General features: G+C 37.5%; 1 protein-coding gene across 6 annotated transcripts in view; it reads right to left on the bottom strand.

Moving 5' to 3' along the window:
- Positions 1-23,127, bottom strand: part of RIT2 (Ras like without CAAX 2) — a 460,431-nt gene that overhangs the window by 299,915 nt on the left and 137,389 nt on the right. The window contains exon 1 of one of the 6 annotated variants that reach the window (XM_054694080.1): positions 3,210-3,232. The exons of the other annotated variants lie outside the window; for them this stretch is intronic. The gene's annotated coding sequence lies outside the window, so the exon portion shown is untranslated. Of the gene's footprint in view, positions 1-3,209; positions 3,233-23,127 lie in introns of those variants that run through there. 6 annotated transcript variants of the gene reach the window in all.

Here is a 23,127-nt window from a genome sequence, read left to right as displayed (position 1 = left end):
AGACAATAACAAAGACAAAGAGAAACCCCACCAACTGGGAGAACATTTTTGCACCCAACACTAATGATAAAGGACTGATCACAAAAATCTGCAAAGAGCTGATGAGACTCAGCAACAACAAAGAAAATAATCCAGTCAAAAAATGGGCAGAAGAGCTAAAAAGAAACTTCTCTGAAGAGGAAATGCAAATGGCCAACAGACATATGAAAAAATGTTCAACATCACTTGTAATCAGGGAAATGCAAATCAAAACTACCATGAGATACCATCTCACACCAGTGAGAATGGCACATATTAAAAAAACTAGCAACAACAAATGTTGGCGAGGATGTGGAGAAAAAGGAACTCTTGTGCACTGTTGGTGGAGTGCAAACTGGTCCAACCACTATGGAGAGCTGTGTGGAGATTTCTGGACCTACTAAACATAGAGCTTCCATATGATCCAGCAATTCCACTCCTAGGTATTTACCCAAAGGACACAGAAACATCAATTCCAAAGAGCACCTGCACTCCTATGTTTATAGCAGCACTGTTTACAATAGCTAAGCTTTGGAAACAACCCAAATGCCCAAAAATAGATGACTGGATCAAGAAGATGTGGTACATATATACCATGGAATATTACTCAGCATTCAAAAAAGATAAACACATGCAATTTGCAGCAACATGGATGGCACTGGAAGGGATCATGCTCAGCGAAATAAGCCAAAAAGAAAAAGAAAAATACCGGATGGTCTCACTCATAGCAGGAATCTAGAAAACTTAAATAAGGGACCAGGAAAATGAATATAAGAAAGTGAAAATCAAAATCAACAAAAACTATGAACCAGAGACACTTTTTGGGGGTTGGGGGGCGGGAGGGGAAGGATTGGGGTCAGAATGGGGCGTTTGCAATTGTATGGGGGAATATAAAAATAAAATTTAATATTTAAAAAATAAATAAATAAATAAAACAAATTAAAAAAAAAAAAAAAAAAGATAAACACATGCAATTTGCAGCAACATGGATGGCGCTGGAAGGGATCATGCTCAGCGAAATAAGCCAGAAAGAAAAAGAAAAATACCGGATGGTCTCACTCATAGCAGGAATCTAGAAAACTTAAATAAGGGACCAGGAAAATGAATAACTATAAGAAAGTGAAAATCAAAATCAACAAAAAACTATGAACCAGAGACACTTTTTTGGGGGTGGGGGTGGGAGGGGAGGGATTGGGGTCAAAATGGGCGGGTTGCAATTGTATGGGAATATAAAAATAAAATTTATTATTTAAAAAAAAAAAAAAAAAAAAAGATATTGGGAATATATGGATGAGTACAAAAACAAAAAAAAAAAAAGATATTTTGCTATGTGATGTATTGTGAAAATCCCCCCCACTATTCTTTTAATAAGTTGAGAGTAATTTTTTTTTATTTTTTATATTTTTTTTAAGATTTATTTATTTATACAAGCACTGGGTACAGTTAGAAGCGCGGGACGGTGAGAGAATTCACCAGAGCCAGAGCGGGGAGCAGAACAGGCAGACTGATGAAGCACACTGCTGAGGGGAGCAGCGGGCGGGGCAGGAGGGGTCTGCGCACCATGTGGGACCCTCGCCTGGTGGCTGGGGATTGAACCAGCGCTGCAGAGGCTGCGGGCAGCTTCACAGCCCAGCGCTCAAATGCTGCGCCACCAGGGAGGCCTGACAGTAAATATTTATATTGTACTTCAACATACAGAAAGTTCCTAACCTTCTTTCCCCATGTGTTCTATATATCTCTATATATTCTATCACATACTCTGCAATCCTCAATGCTGAAAAGATTTGCTTATTTTTTGTACTTTATAATCTGGGAATCATGAGTCTTCACATTCTATTCCAAATAAATATTAGATGATGATATTGAACAAGCTTTTTCATATTGCATACATACCTCTTGAGACTTTAATATGCCACCCTTAGTCCCCATGAGAAGTAGTAACTTGGTGAATATCACAACACCAATGTCATTAGTTTAAATATTTCTCTAAAAGCCCACTTTTTCTAAAAGAGCAATGGAAGGAAGAAGTTAATATACTTTTGATATTTAACGGAATGGAAGGTTGCATGCTTAAATATGGGTTAGTGATTCAGTATCAACTGGGCATAAGTAAAGGAAAAAGCAATTCTGGCATGCAAATAGAGATTCAGAATTGTATATATATAGACCATTGATTAGACAAAAGAATCCTGAGTCATGTATATTGTTGATAACTTAGAGTGTGTGTGGCTGCAAAGACAAATGGATTTTATTAAGAAAAACAAAATTAGAACCTTGTGGTTATTTTTAAAAATGAAAGGCTGGGGTCACATAGAAGCTAAGGATACACTAAAGTGATGACTGACAGCAGTGTCCTATTTTTTTGGAGGGTAAAAACCAGAGGTATAGGCTTAAGCCGTAGGAAAAACATAGATTTAAGTCAAACCATAAAGCTTAGATGTGGCTGGTGTCATTCCTTTATTTTTTTTTAAGATTTTATTTATTTTTGTGTAGAAGAACTGGGGTACAAGCCAGCAGTATGGGGGTTCGGGGGATGAGACGATTCACCAGAGACAGAGTGGGGAGCAACAGGCAGAACCACTGGAATACACTGCTAAGGGAAGCAGCAAGCAAGACAGGAGAGGTCTGCTATGCCATGTGGCCGGGGATCTAACTCAGGCTTCTGAGGTGGGCCTTCTTTGTGGTGGTGCTGAGACGTAACCCCTAGGCCAACAGGGAGGCCCCTTAATTTTTTGTAATTAACACTAGGTTTCAGTAAAAAGGAAATACTATATTTACAAGCTTCAGTATCAAATCACATTCTGCAACTTATCAGAGGGAGTGCATGATTTAAATTAGAATCATGATTTAAATTTGTGTTTGGAATGGCGATACCCCATTCCAAGTCCCTATTAGGGACTTCAGAGAAGTGGTAACTTCAGAATGGTGGAAACCACAAGAAGCAACGAGGCTATGGCCAGATTCTAAATCCCAGTACAGAATTCCAGTGTCTTAAAATGAAAAGCACCTTAAAACTTCAACCACATATTTTTACAGATTACAAAACTTATGCCCAAGAGGCTAAAGGATTCAATTAGGGATATATAGGCGACAGTGCTGGGGAAACAGAAACAAGCTTTAAAAAGCCATCAAAAGCAAAGGTTCTACATACTCAGACCCTTTGATGAGAGGGTTGATGGATCTCTACTCACTTGCTCAGCTCCACTGGCTACCCCTGAAGAAATAGACAACCTCTGATTATATACGAAGGACTAAAACACAAACCCAACTAAGATCTTTCCATTTGAGTAAGGAACACTAGTAACTCTAAGCCACTGGCACATTTGACAACAGTCATTTACTTTTATTTTTTAATTGACTTTAAAATTTGTTAGTAAAATTTATGGCTCCTCCATGAGCAATATGTTCCAATCAGGAATTCAATCCCATGCCTTTAAACTTCAATTTTCATGATAGATTATTTTCTTTCTTTAGAGTACTAGTTTTCATTTATTAAGAGGAATATAATATAATTCTTGTGTGACAGCTTAGAAAATTACAAGAATGGGGAGTTAAACACTTTCCTCAAAATCAGGGATTCTAAACTTCTTTTGTTTTGTTACTAAGCTGACAACCACTCCTGCTGTGTTAAACATGAAGTGGGCTTTGGAAATGATGGAGATGTCTATTAGGGACTGGAGAGAAGTGGTGAGTTCATATTGGTGGAAACCACAGGAAGGAATGAAGCTATGACCAGATTCTAAATCCCAGTATAGAAATCCAGTGTCTTAAAATGAATAGCATCTTAAAACTTCAACCACTTGTTTTATAGATTACAAAACTTATGCCCGAGAGGCTAAAGGATTCAGTTAGGGATATATAGGCGGCAGTCCTGGGGAAGCAGACACAAGCTTTCATGACTTCTCTAACATTCAGCCTATAACACAGCCTGATAAATGAATGGTGGATGCTCTCATAATGTAGTCACAAAGTCCAGAACAGAAGTGAGTGTAATCCAATCTTAAATTTTGTTAAAGGAAAGAAGATTAACGTGGACTATTGCTGGCATCTTCCCAACCCCAGAAATCTCTACTCACCATAAAGTCATATACCAGAATATATAATAAACTAATGAAAACATTTGTTAAGCATTGGTTTCAAGTTAGAGTAATGCATGGCCTTTTCAGAAGAGAGTTAACTGCATTTATTATTGGTGAATAGCTTATTCCCCTGGCTGCAGTAGCTCTAAGTAATGCATATTTTGGAGGTGACAAATCTCTTTTTACATCCTATTACTAAGCAATGCACATTTTGCCCAGGATAACATGGGAATTAAATAAAGAGATGCAATTTCAGACAGAACACAGTACTTGGGATCAGGAGATGCCAGACAAGTCTCCATAAAACATTAAAGAATGCTAGAACAATGTGATTTCTGGAGCAATTTTTCTTCTGGTTTCATCTGACATGTTTTTACACAGAAATGTCTTTTACAATGAAGTTCTGAAAGAACAATGGTCCTAATAAGGACACTTATAAAAAAAAAAAATCACAGTCAGAGCATCTAATTTCCTTGCTCAGAGAGATAACTGGCCACATATCACTCTATAATTTAACCAATTTTGTATATTCTATAATTGTCACAATAAAAATTAAAAAATATTTAACTTATTGAGAGGTATTAGGTTTTAGTGGTTTTCTTCATCATAAACTCTGCCTGCCCTATGTTCACCTTTTCTAAGCACATGAAGTAAATCATAGATGGCAATTAATTTCATTTATTTTGCTTTTTAATTTTTATGAATTTACCTTGCATTATATACCTTCAAACATATACATGCATCATTATATATCAATGTATGTATATACAACATTAAATTCAACATTAAAAGTCCAGTTTTATCCCTATAAATGGACATCTTCCTGTCTTTGCTTTTATTTCTCTATTCTTTCCTTTGTTTTATACAAATCAATAGAACTTTCTGGTATGCAGAGAAAACACCTTCAACATTTGTACAAATGCTGTAATCAAAATGGTTTGTCTTCTTTATTCACTTGAATGAATAATACTCCTAGCTCCACTCACCCTCTCCAAACTTTGACTTGAATAAATGAAAGATACAAGAAAGGCATTTTTGCATGATATTTGGAGGTGTATAGTTAATAACAAAAGAGGGCAAAGGGGAGTATAACTAGGTAACTTCAAATACTGCAATCATTGAAGGTTTATAGAGAATATAGCATTCAAGTAAAGAAATGAGCAATAAATAAAATGCAGAAATGCAGAAATGGCAGGTGAGAAGTCTTTGATATATTTGGATAATGGTTTAGTCCACAGCATGGAGTTGGGGCAGAAAAACAACATGGTAATTGTATGTTTAATGAGTAGCATTTATGTTTAGACCATAAAATTATGCTCAGATCAATAGAGTGCTTTAATTGTGAGATAATGGATTCTTCACTTGTAGTACTGCTTCTCCAATTTTAGATCTTGTGGGTCTTAGAAAAAATTTCAACTATCTCACAGGCATAGATTCCAACTAAATTATAAGTTTAGCTGTAACTAAGTGAACACTAGCTGGATCATTGTCATAAATAAAAATAAAGCACATCTCCTGAAACCAAATGGCAAGTCTGAATTACAAAGTGGTCATTCAGAATATGCCTATATTGATTTATGAATTTTTGTTTAAGTAAATTCACAAAATTTAAAACAAATTTAATACTCAAATAGCAAGAATCTATAAACCCCAATTTAAGAGGCATTATCTTATAGTCAAAATAGACACATTAGTGTTTAAAACTACAGCCAAATTAGTACTTTCAAAGATGTAGTCCAAAGAATTAATGTTAGGAGAAACCGGGGAACTTTAAAAATAGTTTATTAAATTAGTTTATTAAATTAGTCACCAGCTAACAGCTGACTAAGCCCCTAGAGTCTACTTATGTGTGCAGTACTAGAGAAACATGATGAATACTTGGTCCTGCCATCAAGACACTCATGCTCTGGTTGAAAAAATCCTCTGGATACATAATAATAATAAGGTACAGAGATGCGGTGATAGAGAGGTTGCCAGAGAAACAACATTTAACCCAATTTGGATACCAGAGAAGACTAAATGCTTAGGCTACATGTTTAACAGTGGATTGAAACTATATTTTATTATTTATTCATGCATACAAGAACTGGGATACAGGTCAAGGTGTGAGGGTAAGAGGATTCACCAGAGAGAGTGGGGAGCAGAACAGGCAGATGTACTGATATACACTGCTGAGGGGAGCAGCGAGCAAGGCAGGAGAGGTCTGCTGCGCTATGTGGGTTTCTCCCTGGCCAGGGTTCGAACTCATGCTGCAATGGATGGAGATAGTGTCATAGAACTGTCTTTAACACCTGCACCAGCAGGGAGGCCTTGAAACTATATTTTAATGTGAACATGTGTGTGTCTAGAGAAGGAGCATTTAACAAAGGACAAAAAAAAAAAAAAAAACCCAGAATGAATGTTCCTTTAACATTGGTAAAGTGACAAGTGTGAAGCAGGGGATGTTAGGACATGAAAATGGGTAGGTAGACAGCAGTGAGATCCTGTCTTTGTAGTACGTTGGTGGTAAGGAACTAAACTGATTTTAAAGCATGGAGACATTTTGCAACATGGGAATGTTAGCTGACTTGGCATTAACTTGGCATCAACTTTTAGTCAGAAAACTGGGAAAATGTGATATGGGAGGAGCAACGAATACTAGTAGAATGCTGTAAACAACAGCAGTTCATGCTTCATATATATTACTTTATTAGGAGGTGAGCCTTTGAATGAGATAGAGATCAGAGAGATTCATGGAGACCCAAGCTGCATGGTGGAGATGAAAGCAGGAGTCAATTTTATGACTGTATTTGAGAAGCCAGTAAAAAGTCTTTCATTGATTTGGCAATTAAGAGATGACATTTGGGAACATGGTTGCTACAGAATTTTAGAAAATAGGAAATATATTATAACTAGGAAATAGTAATTGATGTGACTATAATTAATGATTTGAAAGTTTAGGACAAGAAAAGAGATTCAAGGAGGAAGACTATAAGTTTTGATTTCCTTTGGTTCCAGTCAGGATGGTTGTATAACTCCCAAGCCCTCTGTAAATTCAGCTTGTTCTAAATATTCTTTAGTGCTATTTCTGATAATTTGGAAATACAACAGGTTATTGTCACTTCTTCAAACTCCAACTGGACTCAAATTGTCTCCACCATCTAAGCAATCTTCCTGTTTTATCCTCACCCACCTACAGTCCCTTCTTCAAAAGGGATTATAGGCATACTTGGAAAACAGAAATCAAATCATATCACAACCTTGAACAAAATTCTCCAAGGCCTTATTACACAATATAGCTCCCTTACCAAAGCCTTCATGAACTTTCTAATCTGACACACGCTACCTCTGTGACCTTTTATTTTTTCTAATATTTTATTGTATATAATTCTTACATCATTTTTCATTTTTGCACAATGTATGTATTTTCATTTTGGTTATATTCACCACACAATTGCACCCCCCCTTATTTTGATCCTAATCCTTTCTTTCCCTTCCCCCTGCCCCCGTAGTGTGTCTCTGGTTTATAGTTGCTTGTTGATTTTGATTTTTACTTTGTATTAGTCTTTTTCCTGGTCCCTTATTTAGTTTTATTAAATTCCTGCTATGAGTGAGACCACTCGGTATTTTTCTTTTTCTTTCTGACTTATTTCACTGATCATGGTGACCTTATATTTTAATGACACTTTTTTTGGGTGTATTCTTTCCACAAATATTTGCAAATTTTTCACCCCTACTTTCTTCTGGTCTCTGAACAGATATCGCCTCCTGAGAGAGAATGAGCTTAAGTACAATAAGATAATAACCTTCCCATTACTCTCTGTATTTTCCTGTCCTATTCTTCTCACAGCATTTCTCATTACACACACATACACACAAACACACATACATATATATATTCAAACATATGTGTGTGTGTTTTATACAAATTTCTTTCTTCTAAAATATATCTTCCATAGGTCCCTCAATCTAGAACAAGTCCTTGAACATAATACTCAAAAATGTGTGGTCAATGAAAGGACAAAGAAAGAAAAGAATGTTATAGTAATGTTGTACATTGGTGGAAAATAAGGGGGGGCTTGTCCCTTTTAGAAGTTTTCTTTAACTGGAAAATAATTTCCCGTGGCTCTGTTTAAGATGGAATATCACTACACCATCAAATAGATAATAAGACATAGCAGGAATTGATAATCAATATGTAACAATAGTTTCGCTGAGAACTGAAAGCTTAAGAATGCACAGGAAAGTTATAAGCACAATTTATCTTTCTTCACATAGAAACATTTCAAGAGACAAAACCTGCTACAGTCTTCTAAATTCTTCATTTCTGTCAAAGCAGAAGGCAAGTGTAAGGCTGATGACCTTGGTTCAATTCAGTAAAGCTACAGTGAGCCCCTGAGTGCCAAGGGCTGTGCTAGATACCAACAAAAGGGGGGGGGGATTTGAAAAGGAAAATGATGGTTTGACCCAAAACATGATATTAGTTCTCAGGTCACACAGGGTGTGTTTTTACCAGAGAGAATGCAGCAGGGGAAAAAAAGAAGCAGATTTTATTGATCTTGTTATTTATATGAAAACATGATTTGCCTGTTTACCACCATGTTCATTAAGTGCATCAGCTATTATGTAGTGAATTTCTCCAACACAATGAATACATTCAGTTGAAAATTACCAGAGCAACCCTTTTGCAGAATGATAATGCCTGTGAGAAAAACAGCAGTAATCCAGTCAGTTAAATGTCTGCCCATAGATTTGGATGTTGCTCTAACAGTCCACAGGCTTCCTGCAATTCCAAACCAGCTCTATATTTATCGGCTCTTTTCCATATACAGCCAGTTTTATCACCCCTTAAACCCGGTAAAAGATCTGGTAATTAACCTTGTCTTTTTACACTTGTATAAATGTGCCTCTGAAACAACTTAGCATAGAAAAAAGCAAGAATACTGGTTTTTCTGGTGGTTTTATTACTTGAGAATTTTTTTCCCTCTGTCTTTTTTAGCATTCTGCCATGTGAATGATAGAGATAATATAGACTGTATTCCCCTGCATCAGTGAAGAATGAGAATTTCTAATCTAGAGACTTGCTCTGGTGGTTCAGTTTCTCTGAAATTTTAAATTAAATATCTTTAAGAGTCCTAAACATCCTCTCCTTCAAAACTGCATTGGAATCAGTCTTAATTTTCATCAATAACTTGAATTATTAGCCTCATGTTTTTATTTCAACTATAATCTATAATATAACCCCAGGAGAGACAAAACTAAATGCAACTAAATAACAGGTTCTCAATTAGGGGGTCTATGAATATGAATGGGACAAAAACAGAACATTTTTATAAGCTGACAGTGGTGTTTCCTTCCATTAGGGATACTCTCCACCTGCTGGAATACTAGTCTCGACCTCTAGACTATCACTAGTAGAAATGACAGTTATTTTCTCTTTTTTTTAAAGATTTATTTATTTATTTATATAAGCACTGGGTACAGTCAGAAGTGAGGGAGGGTGAGAGAATTCATCAGAGCCAGAGTGGGGAACAGAACAGGCAGACAGACGAAACACACTGCTGAGGGGAGCAGCAGGCATGGCAGGAGAGGTCTGTCGCGCCATGTGGGACCCTCACCAGCGGCCGGCGATCGAACAGGCGCTGCAGAGGCTATGGGAAGCTTCACAGCCCTGTGCTCAACCGCTGTGCCACCAGGGTAGGCCCAACAGTTATTTTCAAATCACCTGCAAGGTGTGCAGCTATCCCTAGATATAGACAATGATTATCACTACTTTGAAATTACAGCAGTTATTTCCCCTTCTGATTGATTTTATTTAATGTGTTAGTGGAAAAGCATTCACATCACTATGTTACATTTATTAGTACTGTGATAAATGTATTTCCACAGAGTTGGTTTCCTTTGAAAGTCCATGTCTTCATTTTATGTGTTTAAAACAATTATTCTGAAGAGGGGTTCTACAGACATCATCAGACTGCCAAAGATGTCTCTGACTCCATACCCGGCAGGTGGGGTTGGGGCAGCCAAACTTAGTCTCCTTGTGCATTAGACTTTTACCAAAAGAACTGTTAATTTCCAGAGTATTTCTTCACACCTCTAAATAATCAAATTGTTGTTATTTTTATTCTTAAGCAGACCGTCAAGAAAATTCTAGACTTGGGATCTGTCTTTCAAATTTTTCCAGATCAATTTGCTCTTAAGACTTTTGGCAGAGTTAAAAATTCAGTAAGTCATTAGGACTAAGTGTTCCTTTGAGCTTTTTATAACTATGCAAAATTGAATAAAGGAAATAAAACATCACTTTTAGATCTAAATGGAAAGAAGCCCTTCAATTCTCAGGAAATTAAAACCCTAATGTTATAGTGAAAAACAAAACAGTCAGTTAGCAAACTAGTCACCAACTCCAGCCAAGTAGCTAGGATGAACTTCTGGTCTAGTTTTTGGCCAGAGGATATTGTAGATTTTCCCCCTCTGTCAGATTGTTCCACAAACTCTCCCTTTTCAAAACATCTGCTATACATTGCATTTTGTTTAAGTCTCCTTTCCTTGGACTTTTTGCAATTGCATATATTTTGCATGGAGGTAACTGATTACCCACTTCATGGAAATAACACTCATTAAAAAAAAAGAAATGTTAAAGAAGTTCTCTTCACATGCATTCATTCTTTCATTTAACCTTTATTGACAACTTATAAGAGTTTGATGCTGGGGAAAGAAAGGAGAATAAATAGCTCATGGCAACCCTCCTCGAGAACCTTGTACACCCCTGTCACTTCTCTCTACACTATGACATCCAAAACCCCTCTCCTTTCATGAGTTTTAACAGATATTTATTTGTGTTTAAACCCCAGGCTATCATATTTTGGTATCACACATATCATCTGGATATATTTAATTTTTAAATAAATAGCTCTGTCTCTTTTATTTCTAGTATGTCACCTTTGCCAATATGAAATCCACTCTTTTATACTAATTTATGAGTGACAGGAGTAAAAAATATTAGTTTGTCCTCCCATGAAGGGCTTTGATCAGTAATTATGTTGCCAAAGCTTACTTGCATTTTCTTATTTTTTAATCTGTGCATGAGTGAATTCCTTGACATTGTTAATGTTTAATTAGAACAGAAACTGTTAGAGGTTTATATATAGCCAGTCCTGAGAAAACTCAATTCATGCATATCTTATGTATTTTAAAGATACCTTTTTTAGAGAAAATTAAATTTGAAGTGTCTTAAGGCATACCATTTAAAGCATGCAGCTCCTGTAGACTTCACTTAAATATGTTACTTGATTTTATCCTAAATATGCAGGCATATTATTTTCAGCATAACTTAATCATAATTGGAATTGTGGTTGCAGCCATCACTCAAAATCGCTGCCATTTTGCCTCTTGTCACAAAGTTTCATTCTGCCTCGCCCACTTTGTCTAAGAACTCTGTCATCCTCATCAAAGGAGCAGAAATGCCCTAGCTTTATTCAAGCTGCACTAGACAAAAAGGAAAGGAGAGAAAAATGGGCTTTTTGAAGATGATTGAATTTTGTATGAACCCAAAGCTCATTTCCTTTCTGGCTTTAGTGAATAAAAGGATATTTGCAAGATCCTGCAATACTGAATATCATTTTTTATCATTTTAACATGGGGAGCCAATTCCATAGAAACAAGCTGAGATGGAGGACAATTAAACATAAGGCTTGGCTTTAGAGTGTTGTTGGCATTTCTGGAAAGACTCCTTTTTTGTGATAGTATCTAAGTTCTATTCAATTTCCTATGCTTCACATTATTTGGATTCTGAGGATTCATTATTTCTTCCTTCTAAAAAGCTAAGACAGGAATGAAACTGGGATATATAGGATAGTGGCAGAAGCAAGACAGTCCCCAAAATGTGCTGACTGTGATTTTTGCAGTTCATTAAGGACCTATGAAATCTTTCTAGTAGAACTGCATTGCTATAGTCTTCTTTCCTGAAATTGATAGTTTTCAGTTAATAAGTACTTATTGAGCATCTACAATATATCAAGCTTGGGGTAGAGCAGCAGTGAGCAGAATAGGGAGAAAAACCTCTTTCTCACATAGTTTATATTTTAAGTAGGTATGCATGGTGGAAGAAGGGAATGAATAGATAATAAAGAACAAATATACAATGTGGATTGTGTTTGATATGGTAAGTGCTAAGGATAGACCTAAAGTGTATGGGACGGGGAATTGCCAGGAACAGCCTTATAGAGAAGGTAACATTTGATTATAGCCCCACAGGAGATAAAGGTCTATAGAATCTATATTTGGAGAGATGGCTTTGGTCCATGATTCTGAAAAAGGCAGGGAAGTTTTCTGTAATGTGAGTGGTCTTCTCATAACTAAACTCTAAGAGAAATTTACTATGTAGAATCACACAGCTACTTGCTGCAACTATGAGTAACTTGCTGAGAGACTAAGTATCCCATGAAGGAACAGCTGAATTTTATTGCTTTTTTTTTTCCTGAGTGACAATAAAAATTACTGCAAACACTTACATGCTTAATACTTGTCAGACCTTTAAAGTTCTTTACATGCCGTATTTATTTGTCTTCTCGTTAATTCTCTAAGACAAAACATGACATTTTATTTACCAAAGGAAGGCACTGAAATCGATGCTTAGCTAATAAACAGCAGACCAGGTAAAAACCCAGATCCAAAGTAGGTGTCTGTCTGCCTGTACATGGAGTCACCTGACTGCCCTGAGATACAAATGCCCACACGTTCTGCTAGGTAGAATGAATAACATTTGTGTAGGTCATTCCATTTTTAAAATAATTTTACATTTATTTCGCATTTGTCTTTCATAAGCCCCTCATCATTATTGACAAAACACTGTTATCTTTATTTCCCAAATGAAGACACGTAGGCTCAGGATTGTGAAAATGTTTTCTCAGTGTTTCATAGTAAAAGATTATGGTGTGTGTTTCAAATCCTGCTCTCTGGCAATGAGCCTACAACTCTTTTCCATAGGTCTAAATTCAGCCCCAAAATTCCAAAGTGCATAGGTCAAACTGAGAGTCATCAATACATTATATTTCTGTGTTTAAAATCTTGTTATTAGATATCAGATGTACTTAAAATGATCCCTGTGTAATTGTAACCACATGCAGACACATGAACACAGACACTCACACATGCATATCTCTTATAGTAGTAGAAACACTAACTTCCCATAGCCTAATTTCTGCATCCATGCCATAGAACACATGAAATACAAAGAAAGTAAATTGGCTAACTTCAGGGTAAAAAAAAACCAAAAAACCAAAAACCATGAGACACATCATAGGAATGATTCTTAGAGCAGCTCATTCCTATTGAACTCAAAATATGTGTCAGACTCCATATCAAGATCTTCACATTCATTAACTCATTTATTGAATGATCACAAGCCCTTCCATGAAAGTAACCAATGCGCTAACCTTATCTTACAGAAAAGGAAACAGAGGTACCAAACAATAAAATAAGTTTCTGCAGTCACACCGTGAATGAATTTCACACCTGGAATGGAGCTGTGTCTGCCTCTGGAGTTGCACAGACTTCTGAGCAGTACTATCTCTTGCAGCCATCAAAGTAGCTTCCTCCTTCCCAAGGATCCTTCTGTTAGCACAAAGAACTTTGCTTTGTGCTGAGTTGACAATGTCAAATATTTCAAGTTTTTTTTTTTTTTTTAAGAGACAATCTCTAAGTGATCGATTAAATCTGACATGACCTGTAATTTGTTTCTTTATGAATTATCAGGGCAAGACCAAGTATAGGATGGCATAAAGTAAAGAAGTCTTATAAAAATGGTTTCAATAAGTAATTATTGAGAAGACAACATTCTGCTGGTATATAAGTAGAGGTTCATTGTAGATACTGATCCCAAAATTGCCCATCTCTCTGGGACCTCATACAATCAAATGCAAATATGCAGTTAAGGTAAAAATCCTTGGCTCATTACCCTGAGCAGACAACCAAAACATCTACTTGGATACTGTCCTCCATGACATTTTTGTTGTTAGTTTCTATCCTATGGAAGTAGTTCTTCATGTTGAAATTAAATCTGGCCCTTTGCTACTTGATAGCCTCTTTTTATCTTCATTGCATTTTTAGTGCAAATGCGACATTATCAGAAGACTAAAGTTCTAGTCCAGTATTGAACACTAACTAATTTTACAGCTGTGGTGACTCATGTAACATCTTTTGGATTTAAATTCTAACAGGAGCAGCACAATAAGTCTTTTTTTATCTGACAACCCTTCACTTACCTGACAGCTACTGTGTCCACCATCCTATAATCATGTCTATTTCCCTAGTCTGCACAAAGCCAGTGTATCTGCACATGCAGTCTTTATTAGATGGTACTGAATATTTAAACAATAGTGTCTAGAGCAGGTAGTATATAGCATTTTTTTCTGTCAAAGTATTCTTAATGGGATTATGTTTCTTTTTTGTCTGTAAGATGAGACAAAAGTTATGTAGCTATTGATTTATCAGTGAATCTAGCCTTATATCTTTATCAGACCCATACATGTACTAATACATTTGTGTTTTCAAACTTCATTGCTTCCCCCAAATTTTTTCCCCTAAAGGCTACAAATGAAAGCCGATCTTTATATGAATGGTCTGTTTATACTCAACCCCAGCATTCTGCACATCATGGATAATTAAGCTCCCTGCTTTTTTAAGTTATTAGTGTGGGGCATCCCTGGTGGCGCAGTGGGTTGAGCGCAGTGCCGTGGGGCTGTCAGCAGCCTCCATGTCACCAGTTTGATTCCCAGCCGGCCAGGGAAATTCCCACATGGCACAGCAGACCTCTCCTGTCTCACCCACTGCTCCCCTCTCCAGTGCTTTCGGTCTGTCTGCCTGTTCTGCTACCCACTCTGTCTCTGGTGAATCCTCTCACCCTCCCGCACCACTGGCCTGTACCACAGCTATTGTATAAATAAATCTTTAAAAAAAAGTTTAAAAAAGTTATTAGTGTGAATAAATATTTTGTGTTGTCAATATTGAATTTATTATTTTTAACTTTCCTGGCTGATATTTCAAATATCTCCTTAGTTTGACCCAACCTTATCCTCTAATCACATCACTCTCCATAAACCTTATCTGTCCACTTGCTGACCCAGTCCCAGAACTTCTCTGCATGCTAGTGTATACCTGCCTCCGGGTCTATCCAAGCCTACTTGGAAGTGTTCATTTCCTTGGGAATATCTGTGTTCCAGATATAGCTGAATTCCCACCTCTACAAGAAAGCCTTTTCTGATCACTGCAACCTAATCTATAACCTTTGAATTCCAGCTGTTCTACAGTCTGTTTTTATGGACATGACCAACACCTCCAAATAGTCTTACATTCTTCTAAGCCACATCAATTCTGTTGTTGTGCACCTGCTAATATTACTGTTTCTACATCATATTACCTAAAACACTCTGACTTCCTCCAAGCGGAGGCAGGAAAGAGCATACACACAGAACTGAGGCGAAACAAGCAGAAGGGTGAGGGGCATCCTCAATTCCTACTCCTCCAAACATTCCTGGCCTCAGCAATGCAACCTTGGACTCAAGGGAGTTAGAAAAGTACATCAGAATTTTGTTTTGAATATTTTTTTATTTGTTTTTCAGTGGCTTTTCATCTGGGCTGTATCTGTTTGGGAGGCATCTACAGAGCCAGGAGGGACCAGTGTACAGTCCCAAGAAACAGAACAAAAGACATGGACAGTATAAAGACTGTGCCCTGGCTGAAATGTGGGGTCTTTCCCTTAATTAAGTGTAATTTCAGTGACAGAGCAGAGCATACTTTACATTCTGGCTGGATACTTAGCGGTCTCTCTCGGGCAAACAGCAAAGAAAATTTGTTTCATTTAAAAAGAAAACAAGTGCCTTTGATTTGCTTTAGTATAAATATTGTTTCAAGTGGTATGTAAATTATTTACAGACATAGTCTTTAAAATGGCCTAATTCAATCTTTTAATTTTTCAAATGAAAAACCAAACACCAAACAAACCAGTCATAGGGGTTTGAAAAACTAACTCGTGACCATCCATTATTGACTGCTGGGGATAAGAAGACTTGTGTGTGGAGATTTTGTTGTTTGCTTTTGTAAGAAGGCTGGAAATAAAACATAGATTGAACTAAAAAATCCAAAGGATTTATTGGGTTCAAAATAATTAACATTTTTTAATCCACTATGAAAATGTTGGTAGCCAACTTATAAGTCATTATGAAAATGGACATACTGTGATTTTTTTTGTCCTTATTAAGACAAAATTAATTATCCAGTGGAGAATTTCCAATTTTTGCATAGGATTGGCAGGATCCCCAAGGTCATTTTTAAGAAGTGTTGTTATTATAGCTAATGCTGTAGTGAGGGTCCCATAGTTACTTCTGGTAAGGAAGACTCAATTTAGGAGAGGTGGGTCTAAAAGCAGTTTCCGTCCCCATTCCTAAAAACAGTGCCACTCTCTTCATTTTGTATACTCAGCTCTACCTTGTACAAGTAAGCTAGTCACATTATATTTAAAAGTAAGTTTTTGGAGATTATAATTCTGGTTTTATCAGCTCACAGAGGCCAGTGAATTCATCATGATTAGACTTTTCACCTACAGAGAAAATGAGGTCTCTCCCCTCTTTGAATTTCAGACCTCTTGTTAAATTAAAAGATGAGAACAACTCTGGAGCTTTCAAGTGCTAATTTGACTGACAAAATCACCTTCTTCCATGTGCCTGCATCCTGTCACAAAGATGGAGACCCTCACTCACTGTCACCACATGTTAGGAAAAATGCTATCGCCTCTGTAGTTTCATTGAGATGTTACTAATTTCCATCATTAAAAAACAATCAACAAGAGAGAATTGAGGCATCAGCTTAATTTCACTCAGTGCTCACCACGCCCCATGTTTACCTTTCCATTTATTTATTTATTAGGAACTAATACATCTGGGCATCATTGACTTTGAGGTCACCAATCTTTATCAATTGCTACTGTTATATGTGTATGTACATCAGCTAATTTCTCACATCAGCTCTGCAAAGGCAAAGTTATATTTTCCTCATTCTTTTTTTTAAAGATTTATTTATCTATTTACGCATAGAAGAACTGGTGTGCAGGCCAGCGGTGCAGGTGGGGGTGTGTGTGTGTAAGAGAGGATTCACCAGAGACAAAGTGGGGAGCAAAACAGGCAGATCTACTGAAATACACTACTAAGGGGATCAGCGGGCAACACAGGCGAGATCTGCTGTACCATATTGTATTAGCTCTCTGGCCGGGGATCGAACTTGGGCTGTCATAGAGTTGGTACTGAGACTTAACCCTAGGCCACCAGGGAGGCCCAATACATTTTTCTCATTCTACTGATGGGAAGTGTGAGGTCCACAGAGGTCTAAGTGCTTTGCCCAAAGCCTCACCCCTAGTGAGTAATAGATGCAGAATTTGAATCCAGGACTTCTCCAAAGATAACCCTTTCATCATTTATCACTTCTGAAATTTACCAGTGAGTAGGATTTTTGGATATATGATCACCTTGATGCAGGCATCTGTCCCAGAACAACACCAAGCTAAATAACATACCTCTCCACTCCCCCACCCTAACTTTTTCCTCCTCCCCCTTTACTACTTTGCTGCTGTTTTGGTTCTTTTCTGCCATCAGATTTGAAAAATTGACAGTGACATTAAAATATCCATTTTGGTTTTCAAAACTCCTAAAATCCTTAGTTCACTAATACTTTTAAAAAGCAAGGGGAAACTCCAAGTCTTAAAATTTACTGCAGAGGAAACTGGAAGCAATGTAGCAGTTCAGTGTCTTCATATCACTTGTTGTCACCCAATTGTTTTTGTTTTTAAGATTTATTTATTTATGCATACAGGAGCTGGGGTACAGGGCAGAGATGTGGGGGTGAGAGGATTCACCATAGACAGAGTGGGGGAACAGAACAGATTGACCAAAGTACACTGCTGAGGGGAGCAGTGGGCCAGTCAGGAGAGGTCTGCTGCACCATGTGGGTTGTGCGCTGGCCAGCTGGGAATCGAACTTGCACTGTAGAGGCTGTGGACAGCTTCACAGTGTGGTGCTTAACCCCTTGTGCCACCAGGGAGGCCCCTAATTGTTTTTTTTTTAAGATTTATTTATTTAATCATACGAGAACTGGGGTACAGGCCAGAGGTTTGAGGAGGTGAGAAGATTCACCAGAGACAGAGTGGGGAACAGAACAGGCAGAATGACCAAAATACACTGCTGAGGGGAGCAGTGGGTGAGTCAGGAAAGGTCTGCTGTACAATGTGGGTCACCTCCCTGGCCAGGAATCAAACTCATGCTGCAGTGGCTGCGGACAGCTTCATAGTTCTGCGTCTAAACCTCTTAAGCCTCTAGTGAGGCCCCATCCAATTGTTTTAGGGACAGAACTATCACTCATGTGCTGTGTGCTTTTCCATGAGGATGCTCATATAATTCATCAGTCAAACCAGGACACTCTTGAGAATGAAAAGGACTACGATTAATAATTATACCACAACAAGAATAATTCCTGGGCAGACCTGAACAGATGGTCACCCTAATCCTAATGAACCTGAAATTGCCTTTAAAAATTATAATGCTTATTAGGAAAGTGCCTTAGGTTCAAGTGAAAAATACTTTAGAATAATAACAGCACTACTTATATCATAACATTTGTGACTTACTGACCACCATTATAAGCAACTACCATTATTTTTTAAACAATTAACAGTTATCATGACAATCATAATAATGATTGTCAGTATTTACTGAGCAACTACTGAGCCCTAACTGCTTGAAACACATTCTCTCAATCACTCCTCTAAATTAACTAAGAATTGAGTGTTATCATTGTCTCTCATCATAGAAATGGAAACTGAGGAACAGAGAGATTTGGTCACCTCATTGTCATATTCCTCATGAGTCAGATTCCCAAATGTGTGCTTTCAGCCACTGTGTGTTTTGCTTTCTCCATCTTGAGATACGCAGATATATGTCAACATACTTGTTGTGTGATAGTTAAACTGAGACACAAAGATAAAGTCCTTCTTAGCAGAATCAATGTCTGGATTTCTACTAAATGACAGTTAATTTGCAACTCAGGTATTTTTATTTCCTTTCTCCCCTTTTACCATGCACTGTTTCATGATTAAGTCATGTTTAATCAACATGATACTCAGAGTCAATATGACCCTTTATTGCATGTTTCAAGGCCTACATTTTGTGTGTTTCATCTTTCACTCCTTAGATTTGCTTCTTCCTTCCTCCCTCCCTCCATTGTTCCTATTTTTCTTCTCTTACCTGTCTTCCATCACTCAACATCCATGAGTACCTACCTTAGTTTTAGCACAGAACTCAGACAGACCAATCAACCATACGGTTACTCTGTTTAAGACACTCCAAATTGATTGGGAATGCAGGACCGTGAATCAAGATTTACTGTAATTTGTGTCATCATGATGTGTAAGCAGCAGTGGGAGTTCCTTATCCCCTGTGGATGGAGACAGGATGAGGGGAAGTGGTGGAGGAAATGTCAGGAAGAAGGGAAAAAAGGGTAGGAACGGGATGCTTCTCTGGGCAATCCAAGCTGGTAGGAGGGTGAGAGAAGAGATTCTTACAGAGTGTGCTGTTGCAGGACTTATATGTGGCAGGAGGGGACAGATCTTGAGGGCCTGTATGACCTACTGTGGATGCACAGTTTGATGAGAAGGTTGGGTATAGGGTATAGGGTATAGGGACTGCATCTCACTCCCCAAAACTCTCAAGAACTGCCCAAAACACAGGTCCAGGGGCTATACCATGCAGTCTAACAAAGCTTGAAAGGGAACCACACTGCAGGCAGCCTAAGGACTCCAGACTTCTGATGAGAATGTGCTGTCTCTGCTAAGGGGAAGGAAGAAGAAAAGAGCCACATCAATGGTTTTTCCTTAGGCAATTTTATCAATGACAGGATTGAATAGAGTTCAATGGGCGCCCAAATCTTCACTTAGGGCAGGGATATAGCTGTTTATCTTTGATTTCCAACAGGTGACACAACACCTGACCCAGAGCAGGTGCTCATAAAATATTAATGAGGGGCCTCCCTGGTGGCACAAGCAGTTGAGCACAGTGCTGTGAAGCTGTCCGCAGCCTCTGCACTGCCGGTTTGATCCCTGCCGGCCTAGGAGCAACCCTCATGGTGAGCAGACCTCTCCTGTCTCGCCTGCTGCTCCCCTCAGCAGTGCATTTCGTCAGTCTGCCTGTTCCCTTCCCCGCTTTGTCTATGGTGAATCCTCTCACCCTCCCACACATCTGGCCTGTACCCTGGTTATTGTATAAATAAAAAATAAATCTAAAAAAAAAATAAATAAAATGTTAAGGAGATGAAAATAAAATGTTACTTAAAAACTATCATGGTAACACTTGAACTCATTTAAATATTTGCTATAAATATTAACACACCACTCTTAGTATGAGCCAGGCCCAATTCTGAACATTTAATGTATAGAAATGCAGATAATCTCCAAACAACCTATGAGATTACTTTTAATTACTTTTGAGCTTATCTTACTCAGTTCCACTCAAAAGTAGTGATGTAGCGCTTTCTTCTCTCTGACCCTAAAGTATCTGGTTTTAATAAGTGAGTGAAAACCAGTGACTTTATTTCAAAAGTGCCCTTTAACAGATAATTAGCTTGTATCACCTTGTCCTTTTGGTTTCAGCTAAGAATCTGAGAGAATTTGCTTAATTCGCCCAACTGCACAGGCAGCACCCATATAACTATTGACACTCTTTTTTCTTTTTTTTAAATTATAAATTATTCCTGCAATAAAGTTGCCACACTCATGGTATCATTCTTCTGCTCACCAGTCTAAAAACCATTTTGCAAGTGGACACGGAGGAGGTGGGGTAGAGAAGCAAATGCAGAGGGAGTGAGGAAAGACAGCCCACTCCTTGTACAACTATACATCATTGCAGTGAATTACAACAGTGTAATCCCCACAGGAAGGGGAGATTCCATGTTCCCTGCCCCACCTACTGAAGGGTGGGGCTGAGCACCAAGGAGAACAAATAAAGGACTGGGAAAGGACTTGGGAGAAGAAGACTAGAAGATGAGAAGACTTGGAGGAGACATGCAAAGAAGAAGCCAAGTTTGCTTCTTGGCCTTGAATCTGTACCAGACACTTGGGGCATGGAATGAGACACTTGAAAGAGACAGAGACATGGGTAAGAGCCTGACAATAACAATGGGGAGGGTTGACAATGGCAGCCTTTATTTTGTTCTTTTTCTTTCAGACACGGCTGGCCCCTTCTGTCTCTTTCCTATGGTTCCCCACCAAAAGGTGCCTTAGACTTGTGGCAAGCACTCAGGCTTCAGTGGCCCCACTTTGGGTCAACCCTCTTTGGATGGGCATTTACCTACAAGGGGATGGGTAACTTTGGGTGTTTAAGTGGAAAATATTTTAGCTATGTTCTTTCTCTTCTCTACTCTGTATTGTACACTAAATGCATTAAAGTTCTTTGATTTTGAAGGTTTAACACACTAAGAGTATCTTTTGTCTTTAAGTGGCGAATGGCAGAACCCATTTAGAGCAGGCAGGTTTGGGGTCCCAGATTGCCCCTCAATCCCCTTGATAATAATTGGATAAGTGAAAGTTATTGAAGTGAAAGTTCACCTCAAATTGAACACAATGCCATGTCATACACATCATTGCAGTAAATTGTATTTCTGACATAAGCCAAGACCAGGGAGTTAGTTACAATGCTAATGAGCAACAACTAGAGGTTCCCTCTGGGTTAGTTCCCACCATAGAATAGAAGCAAAACTGCCAACAGCACCTCAGTCTTCAACTTTGACATAGACATTTTACTCTATACCACCTTTCATAAGGTCTTAGGGGAACTATACAAAAGCAGAGTAAAAATTTTGAAGACTTTCAAAATGTTATTAAAAGATTATTCATGATTTATCAGAATCAGCCTTGCTGAACATCTACAGCTGCCCAACATTAAAAAAAAATTGTGATACATAGAAACAGTGATACCCAATTACAGGTTCTTCAGTATTCAAATATTTCTAATAAATTATCTTTCATTTGGAGGCAACACATTGAAAGTAGTTTGCTAGAAATAATCAGACAGTATGAGGAGATGCCTAGTCCCTATCATGCATGATCAGAGGAGGTAGACTCTTATGGATACCTCTATTAGAAAATTGTATCCTCACAGTAAAATAATTGGTATAATTCAGGACAAAATAGAAACATGATTGAGAGGAAAATACACAAAGACATAACAAATTAGTTTATCAGAAATCATTTCATGATTTTCATTAGCAAAATTCAAAATGAATTATTCACAAAATTTGTCCACACATTTTCTTGAACTTCAAGTGAACTTTGATGAACACAGTGCATTTTTTCAAAAATACTGTCATTTCCAGTTCCCATTCCACTTCCTTTGGATCAGTATCAAAAGCCACACTGAATTAACTGAATCTGTACTAATCATGAACTAAAACAATTCAAGGGGAATCTTATTAGAACATATTCACATTCAATGTTCTCCATGTAATATTTGTACTGATATAAGCAATGCAAGGAGGTAAAAGTTTTAATCATGAAAAAATACATATATGGCAAAAGAACTTGTCATCAACTACATTGGGGGAAATACAGAATGAAGTCTTATTGAAAAGATAGCTAACTAGAAGCTAATCTATATTTATATCCCCAGGTACTTTTTTCTTAATCAATTCCTAAATCTTTCCTTCTGAAATTAGAAGTATAGAAAGAGAATGTATTCCATGCTTTCTTTCTTTTAGCATATACTGAATATTTACCATGCTCAAGACACTGGCTTCCAAATATAAACAAAACAAGGGAAACTGAATTGTTCTCAAAGTGATTTTACACTAATCACTGGGAGACTAGAAGAAACAAGTAAATCCTGAGACAGCAACATGCTGTGTTTTTGTTTATTTCTCATCAAGACTGATGAATTTCTCTAACATCTTAGCTATAAGATTGATTATTAATCCTGGCATATGTATAGTGGATTTTCTTTGGGTGATGTAAAAAATGAGA

This window comes from Talpa occidentalis, unplaced genomic scaffold (assembly GCF_014898055.3).
Source record: "Talpa occidentalis isolate TD23 unplaced genomic scaffold, MPIMG_talOcc4v2.1 talOcc4.13, whole genome shotgun sequence".
NCBI lineage: Eukaryota > Metazoa > Chordata > Mammalia > Eulipotyphla > Talpidae > Talpa > Talpa occidentalis.
The sequence above is the reverse complement of the archived record's forward strand: the minus strand, read 5'-3'. Positions and strand labels throughout refer to the sequence as shown.